Below are 10,134 nucleotides of genomic sequence, written 5' to 3' on the forward strand. Positions count from 1 at the left end.
TTCTCTGTGCTATAACAAGGCATTGTTCAGAAACCCATAGCATTGCATTCTATTGTATAGGACTTTTTAGAGAGCATTTTGCATACGTATTTTACTGTTTTTTTGCAAGAGAGTTGCATGCGTGAAAAGGGAGATTATGTTGGTTTAATTGATGTTATATGCTTACTGTTTTTGCATAATTTGTATCCATTCTTATCTTGCTCACATGCTCATGCATTAGATTTTGTTAGAGAGAAATTATTTGTATACTGATATTGGTTAACTCATTTGAATCTTGATGGCTTAAGTGGTTAGTAAAAGGGTTAATCTATGAGTCTTTATCTTGTCATATTTTAAGCATTATTGTGCTTAGTATATCTTGCTGTTTAACGTGTTATTTTGTAGTATGGATTTGTCTCTTGGTGTGAGATCACCATAGAGATTGAGGTTCTTCACTAAGGCTAGGAGGTCTTGATTTGAGGATAACAATCTTGGTTGGGGCTAGTTCGCGAGAAAGATTTTCTTAGAGGCGAAGGGTAGAGTCAAACCAAGGATTTAGAGATCCTAGGTTTCAAGAAGGGAGCGTCCTATGTGCTTGTAATTGAATTGGTATTTGTATCAATTTTTCAATATTGTGGAGAAAGAAAATCTCCCTCATCCAGAAGGGGAGGTCTGGATGTAGTTTGTAGTGGACCGCAAAGGAACTAGGATAAAAATCCTTTTTGCATTGTTCTTTCTCTCTTTATCTTCCTTATGTTTCTCGCCATTATAAATTGAATCTGTAATTGAAAAGTTGGATATTTGTTTACTGCCATATACTTAATAATTGTGCGTAAAAATATATGTATTATATCTGTTCAATTTTGTTTTAGTTATTGTGCAAATTGCATGTCTGATCATTCTGTTTTGTGCAATAGTTAATCAATTAAACCCTGTTGTTAATCGATTAACTAGACTGTTTTCCAGCAGTTAGATTTTGGTTCAGGAAGCGGTGATTGTTAACCACTACACCTATTCAACCCCCCTTCTATGTGTTCCTAGACCACTAATACCTAACATTTACATCTGACGCCCCAAAAAATGATCTTATCTAAAATGGTTAAATTGATATGATCGCCTAGAAGAAAGCAACGACTTGAGATGGCAATGGGTTTGGGAAGTGCATTACTCGGACTCAACTTGTTGCTTCATTTTTGGACCCAACCCCGCTCCAAACACGTACTGATACATGCTAGATCTGCTACACATGGGTCCTTGGGTACCCAACGGATCTCTTGGTACCCACAAATTCAAAAAAATATTAAAAATAATTGCGAATAATTTATGTAATTGTGTGTTTGTTTCCTACAATCTTATTTGTTATTTAGGTAATCAACAAAAGAAAAAATTATAAAATGTATTTAAAGTTTTAAACACATTTTAAATTGATAATTTCAACATTATGATATAAAATTGATTTAGCAAGAATTGTTCAATTAATAAAATATTGTATTAACGGGTACGGGTACTCGTGGGTATAGGTATCTCATTGCTCGGACCCAGAACCATCAAACAATGGGTCCTAAAATCTCGGGTTTCATTTACCTGTGGGTACAAAAACAGGTCTGGGTACCCATTGCCAACTCTAACAACGACCACATTGACTGAGTCCATCCTTATCACTTCGACGTCGACAATGTGTGTTGATTTGGTCAACACATATGCCAAGCATGTGAAAGATGTGTTCACTTGGTCAACACGACATCTAGGGAGAGAACCAATTTCAAGAAGAAAAAATATGAAGCCCAAGCTTGACCTGAACCGGTCAGACGACAGAAGAGGAGGTGGTGAATGCATGTGTGGAGGAGTTTTGTTTGTGTGTGTCTTCACCACCACCGAGTTGTATCCCTCGAGGCATACTCCAAGAGTTCATTGTTTATAAACACTCTTGAAGTATTTCCACGATTCTTTGTCAGACTTCGTGTTTTTTCATTTCACTCCCCCAAAGTTCACTACAAAAAAATTATCCGATTAGCCACGGTTAAAACCGTCGCTACTGTACCACAAAACCGTGGCAAAATACAGCAGCCACGGTTACCTCTCCCCTAGCAATTACTGGCGTTGCAAAATTTTTGCCACGGTCCATTTATGTTATAGCCACGTCTTCACCAAGTGTGGTAACATTTCTTTAACCACAGTTTCAACCGTGGCTAATGTAACTACACCCGTGGCTAATGTTTACCATTAATTTAACCACATTATAACCGTGGCTAATTATTTATTCAGTTATTCACATATTTCTCTCCTCATCATCTCTAGCAATCATTATATTCCATAAAATAATGATAAATTTGTTAATGAAATTAAATATTTACAAGCTAAAATTGATTCTCAATTTACAAAAATATTCTTTCCTTTCACATTTCTTTCTATCATAAAAAGAAAGCAAGATAAATAAGATCTTCATATATTAATAATAAATCAAGTTTATAGCAGTAAAGCAAAACCAGAAATCTAAAAGGTCATTTGACGACTAAATTACATTTCTAACAAATCCACTCGAAATAAGATTGTAAATGGAATATGATAATCTTAGTGAAATACTTGTGACTTTCAGCTAATGTAAGGGTAGCCCTTAGTCAAAACTAAACATAAACAGAATCGTTTTAAAAGCACCAAAAAGAAATTAAAGCAACATTGCTCCAAGAGCATATAGTTCAATACCATGATTGATTAGAGCATATTGAAATCTTAAGATGACCATTAGTTCCTTTAATGACATAAAAAGAACATGAGTATATTCAGAATATCCCTCATCTGCAAAAACCAAAAGACCAAAAGGTCCTAAAGCACCACGTTTTGCAGCTCCACCACTAGTACTGCACTGATACTTCACATTGGATTGAAACATTTGTACTTCTTTCTAATTTCTATATCAACTTCAGCAATTCCATCATTTTGTATCCTCACTAAGTTAGCTATCAGTTCTTGCTGAGAAACAAGACAATAAAGTGCCATGAACATGGAAATAATTTAGCAACTCTTATGCATACATCACAAATACACACCACAATGTCAATAACAAATATGTGAAGGTAAAACCAAAAGAAACAAAGGTTCTTCACAAGTAGATATATATGTTATTAGTAGTTCACTATGGGTAGGAAAGGGAAACAAGATTTAAGCAATTGAAGAATTTGAGTGGTTGAAGAGATGAATTTCGATAAAAAAATTGAAGAATTAGTTGAAGAGATGAGGCAATACCAGCCACAAAGAGAAAAAATAAACCGTATAAAAGGGAAAAAAATAAATAGTTTAAGCTAAATGAACACAAAGAACTAAATATAAAAAAACAATAACATTTAAAATCAAACAAAATATAAAAAAAATGAACATGATTATTGGTAGCATTTTAGTGTTGACCTTTACACACTAAGAACTTAACAAAATCTACACACACTATAGAACAAGTGACTATAGTGAGAAGATATCTGAGACATAAAAATACAAAATATGAACAAGTCCACAGCACCAAATAATAGGTCTTATTATCCCCTCCACTTATTTATTTCTTGCTATAACATGAAATGTTTACTGACATAAAAGAAGAAAATACAGAACTTCTAATAGATATATTGGTCTCATTTAGGTCCTAAAAAGTTGAAATCCAAGGGAATATTGGTCTCATTTAGGAAAGTATAAAACCAAATATGAACCATGTCCAACTTTTAAACTATTAAATTTGAAAGTACAAGGTCTCAAAACCAAACTTTTAAACTAATATTCAAGTCATGAGGCAAACAATCTTACAATTATGTAAGGCTCACTCCCTTGACTAAAATTATGAAAAACAGTACAAATTACTAAAATTGTATTTAAACCAAAATACAAAAAATTTCATCTTTCTTGATTCACAACCTAATTGATCCACAATAGGCTCTTAAATAACAAGGTAAGTTTAAACAAAAAGTTAAAAGAGTCTTAAACTTACCGTTAGACTCTGAACAACAGGGAGTGACAAAATAACTTCTCCACCACCATTTGGAGGTACTCCACGGCTTTCTATTTTAAGTTCCAGGCCTTCCGAAGGGACTCCAAAACGCTTTAATATGGGCAAAGCAGTAGACTTGAAGGTGTCCACAGATGGATCCTTAGAATCATTTGTGATCCCTTACAACAATATAACAGACAGTTCAATTTAAATCATCATGATATCTTCTAAATGGTCATTTTATTATAGATTTGAAGTTTTTATGTACTTTCTTAGTCCTTTGGTTGTAATAATAGATGGAGAAATTTCATTATAGAGAGATGTAAAACTAGGGAGTAGGAAGGAATCCTGGAGTTCTTCCACTATTCCAAAGGATTTAAAAATTGTACACAACCATCAATCCTATCACTTTAATTCAATGAAAACCTCTATTAACCAAACCATCCAAAAAACAAGCTCGGGATATATGAAACAGTAAATCTCCGGTATTCCCAAAAAGGCTGTTCACAGTAATAAGTACTAAGTAACCTAGTGTGTCCGAGTTAGATTACAATATCAAAAGGAATTACAATGAGCTCTCTTGAGCTCTGACTTAATTTCACTCAGTTACACAAAAGCATGTGTAAAGTCTCATTCTTTGATAGAGCAAGTATAAAGATAACATATATATCTAAAAAGGGAAATTGGTGTAATAACTAAAACAAGAGGGGTGTCAGATACTCATATGTAATTAAGTCAGACTAAATGTAATTTTTTCCTGATACCGTTGATCCCTGATTAAAGTAAAACAATGAATATGGTAAATTTGTTTAACACAAACACATAGGAATGATAATTGTACAAAAAATTCCCAATATGTTTAACCGGATAGACATACTCATATGTTTAACACAAACACATAGGAACAAGAGCTTACAACTTAATCACACTACTTTATTCTAGTAGATGTATTAGGCTACATCATTATAGCATGATAGTAAGGACGAATGACTATGAATATGAACACACCAAGTTGGGTGTAGAATACACATCTACTTTTAAATTTATCATCTAAGTAAAGGTAAGTTTAATACATATAAGCACAAACACTTGTTACAACATAGAAGTAGTAATTTCGAGCATGAATAGAGAGTAATACCTAACAAACACAGTGTGTGGAGACCCATGTTTCAATTGGTTTGAATCTTTTCATAAAAGAAGGAATTTTAAACCTATGACAGTCTCTTTAACATTTACCTAATTTGAAGTTTTTAACCATGAAAATACGTGCATATATGCAAACACAAAAATTGTAATGTTCCATCATTAACTGAACCTTGAGTCACAAATAAATAACAGAGGTTCACCCAAATGGCCAAAAACAATGGTGATTATGTTCCTGAAGTTTATGAGAGGTCAGGCCAGTTAACATAGGCAACACACCAATGTTTTTTTCATCACTTTATGGATGTTACTTAAGTCATAAAATTAAGCACCTCATAAAATAATCTTACGAGGGGGATAATAAGTAAAGCAGCATTCTTAATACCTTTGAAATGGACTCTGAGATCAGCACCTCTGGCCTTGCAAGGTGCATTTTCATAACACAATGGCATATTAACACTTAAAAATGAGTGATGTTACAGAAAATATCACTATCTAGTAAAGGCAAAAAAATAATTCAAACAAGCAAAATATAAACTGAAATAAACACTTTAAGGCAAACATTTTTTTAATTGCATAATTCTATAGAGGTGACTTTTTAGAAGCTGATAAAATATAGCTTCTGAATTTCAGCTTATATTGTAGTTTAAGATAGTATTTATTCTGTGAATATTTAGTCTGAGGATCAACACTCTCTGTATTAGTATTGGCATTAGAGCCTTGGGAACCTGTACAAAAAGATTTCTAAAATGATAAACAATAATGCTTACAATCCAACTAAGCAAGAAAAAATTAAATATCTAAAAAAAGATAACATATCGTTTAAGGTAAACAACAAACGAATTCGACCTACATTGGAAGTTAAAAAGGACTTACAAGATTATCATCTTGTTGTCCACACGATTCCTTACCACGGATGAAATATAAAGCAAACACATCACGCAAGAATCTCATATCCATTTCTACATCGGAAGCATCTTGTTCCTCCACCACTGTTTTTCCAACTAAATTCGAGTGCTTCTTAACCATGCTCAATAATTCATATCTTAACAACATAACATCAATCAAGTCATACTGTTAGCACAACGAAATCATGCAACAACAAAAAAATACACATTATATGATAGATAATGAATTAGCGGTTAATTTAGTTTGGACATTCGATTTTTGAAATTGGAAATTAAATAAAGCAATAAACAAAAACACAGTAAGAGAATGGTGAAAGTAAGGAACCGTGGGGGGTTTATCCTGCATCACTAAGCATTTCTTATTAAGATGTTTCTTAACTAAAATTACTAATATATGCTTTGTGACTAGAATTGGACGCCAAATTCACAAATCTCAATGGAGCAGTTTCATGGTGATTTGTTAACGCTTTATAATATCCTCCAAATAAAATCAGATGAATGAAAAGAAGCTAAACCCTAAAAATCAGATAACGAAAATGCGTCTTAATAAAAGTATCCATGCAGATTAAAGGATTTGAAGTTTGAACCTAGATTTGAGTGATTGAATTGTGAAGCTTTGTAGGAACTAGTTGGTTAAAGCTAGACTTGAGTTGTAGATTGTAGGAACTGATGAATGTAGGAATTATTGATTGTAGGAACTTGATGAAAGAATTTGGAGGAAATAGGATTGATGAATTGAAGAGTGGTAGGAATTGATGAATTGAAGAGTGGTAGGAATTGATGAATTGAAGAGTGGTAGGAATTGATGAATTGAAGAGTGGTAGGAATTGATGAATTGAAGAGTGGTAGGAATTGATGAATTGAAGAGTGGTAGGAATTGATGAATTGAAGAGTGGTAGGAATTGATGAATTGAAGAAACAAAGGAAGAAGAAAGAGGGATTGAAGAGCAAATTTGGAAGAAACAAGAAAGAGGAATTGATGAATGTAGGGTTTTGGCAGCTTTTTTAGTGAACAACAAAATGGAGAGAAGGAAAAAGAAGAGGTAAGGACAGAGAAAAAGAAAAGGAGGGGGTGCCCCGATTTTTAGTGGATTTTGCCCCGAGCCCAACTATTTCAATATTAATTTTGGCACAGGCCATCTAGTGTGGCAAAAAAACAGTGGCTAACAAGCTATTTTCCTGTAGTGGTTCCCTTAGTTCCAACAAATTGTTTACTCAAAGTTATTTTATTTTATTAAAAAGTGAATTTATTTTTTATTTTTTTATTATGTCTGACAATATAGGATCTTACTCCTACGTATCTTGATGAGTAATAGATAATCAAGATTACTTGTTTATTAGTAGAAATTGCTTTGTTGGTTTAGTTTATTTTATTTTTAAGAGAAGTGATGCTTAATTTTAAACTTTCATCCCTAGAACACCACATCTTATATTAGAAGGAAATACTTAATCAATATATCATCTTTTTTAATGCTTGAAGTTTTTTTTAGATATATTATAATGTGAATGGATGATTACTTATTTATTAATTTCCATTAAAAATTTCAAGAAAATGAAGTACAGCCCTATGTCTGATCATACCTTAAAATTATGCTAAGAGATTTTTTACTATCATATCTCATTAATTACTATTATTTTGATTAGTTTTAATTATTCCACATTTGATTATTCTTTATTTTTATAATTTTTAGAAAAGGAACATAATCATTAAGAAAACCTACAACTTAGTAATTGCAAAAAATTACAAGTTATGATCTTGTTGTTACTACTAAGTGTTTAAGGATTTGAAGTTTGAACCTAGATTTGAGTGATTGAATTGTGAAGCTTTGTAGGAACTAGTTGGTTAAAGCTAGACTTGAGTTGTAGATTGTAGGAACTGATGAATGTAGGAATTATTGATTGTAGGAACTTGATGAAAGAATTTGGAGGAAATATGATTGATGAATTGAAGAGTGGTAGGAATTGATGAATTGAAGAAACAAAGGAAGAAGAAAGAGGGATTGAAGAGCAAATTTGGAAGAAACAAGAAAGAGGAATTGATGAATGTAGGGTTTTGGCAGCTTTTTTAGTGAACAACAAAATGGAGAGAAGGAAAAAGAAGAGGTAAGGACAGAGAAAAAGAAAAGGAGGGGGTGCCCCGATTTTTAGTGGATTTTGCCCCGAGCCCAACTATTTCAATATTAATTTTGGCACAGGCCATCTAGTGTGGCAAAAAAACAGTGGCTAACAAGCTATTTTCCTGTAGTGGTTCCCTTAGTTCCAACAAATTGTTTACTCAAAGTTATTTTATTTTATTAAAAAGTGAATTTATTTTTTATTTTTTTATTATGTCTGACAATATAGGATCTTACTCCTACGTATCTTGATGAGTAATAGATAATCAAGATTACTTGTTTATTAGTAGAAATTGCTTTGTTGGTTTAGTTTATTTTATTTTTAAGAGAAGTGATGCTTAATTTTAAACTTTCATCCCTAGAACACCACATCTTATATTAGAAGGAAATACTTAATCAATATATCATCTTTTTTAATGCTTGAAGTTTTTTTTAGATATATTATAATGTGAATGGATGATTACTTATTTATTAATTTCCATTAAAAATTTCAAGAAAATGAAGTACAGCCCTATGTCTGATCATACCTTAAAATTATGCTAAGAGATTTTTTACTATCATATCTCATTAATTACTATTATTTTGATTAGTTTTAATTATTCCACATTTGATTATTCTTTATTTTTATAATTTTTAGAAAAGGAACATAATCATTAAGAAAACCTACAACTTAGTAATTGCAAAAAATTACAAGTTATGATCTTGTTGTTACTACTAAGTGTTTAAATTACTATTTGATTTTGTTACTTTTAATTAATATATTTTTATTAACTATAAATCAAAAATTAAAGAAATGAAAGCGAAAAAGAAGAAATGGAACAGTACCTACTATATTGCCTGCATCAAGAATTGAAGACTTTGACACAGAATTTGCTATATGGCTTCCTCTTCCTTTTCCTAGTCTCCATGTGGCGGAGTCCAACCCCAATTCACCCCATCACCTCACCTAGTGACACATACAGCCTCAGGTTCTTCTTGTTTTAATTAATAATAGTAAGCAACGATGAGTCTAACAGATTATGCCCTGTGAAGGTTGTGTTACTCTAAATATGGATGGTAACTCTTTAAGCAATCATGGGAAAGCTGATTGTGGTGGTCTCTTGTGAAATAGCTTGGGTGGTTAGATATGTGGTTTCATTGGATCAGTTGTATTATCGAACAATCTCCTACCCGAACTCATGGGATTCTTAATGGACTTTAGGTGACTTGGGATTCAGGTTATCGAAAGGTAATATGTTATGGTGACTCAATAGATGCAATATCTTTGGTTAAGGGGTTTTACCATATGACCATCACTATAAGACTGTTGTTTTAAGCATCAGAGACTTAATATTACTTGACTAAGAGATTACAATTACTCACACTTTGAGGAAGGAAATACTTGTGCCCATTATCTTAAGAAGATGTGAGTTAATAGTCCATCTACCTTTATACTGATGCTATGAGAATTTGAATCCTTAGGACTTAATCTTCGTTTAGTTTTCTTTCCTAAGAAAAAAATAACATCTTTTATAGTTGAAAACTGTCTAATTATTTGCCATTCTTTTTAAGAAATTACCAAATTAATGACACAGGTACCAAACATTAATAGATTTTATACTTAACTACGATTCATAAATATATCAGTACAATTGTGTAATCCGATACGTAAATTTAACGTAGACGATGTCTAATACATGTTTTCCAACTCTTTAGCAACTAATATCAGTTTCTTGAGCAACTCTACCTTTTTACAGTCTTATTAAATTCAGTTTGGTAATTGACTTGTCATTGTATTGAGTTATTGGTCAAACATGGAGTCAAACTTATTGATTGCTTCCTCTTTAAATCGAGTTGTGTGACCAACCTTACATTCAGTTGTTTTTGCAACCCAATCAATCGTGTTATCCCTAGGATAAAACAGTCTAGATCTCTGTTATTGAATTCTTAATACACTATAAGAACAGATCTCAAATATACCCACCACAATATGACTACCCGTGCCAATTCTCAAAATGTCCACAATATGGCTACTCAAGCC

The sequence above is a fragment of the Lupinus angustifolius genome, chromosome LG11 (genome assembly GCF_001865875.1).
Source record: "Lupinus angustifolius cultivar Tanjil chromosome LG11, LupAngTanjil_v1.0, whole genome shotgun sequence".
Lineage (NCBI taxonomy): Eukaryota > Viridiplantae > Streptophyta > Magnoliopsida > Fabales > Fabaceae > Lupinus > Lupinus angustifolius.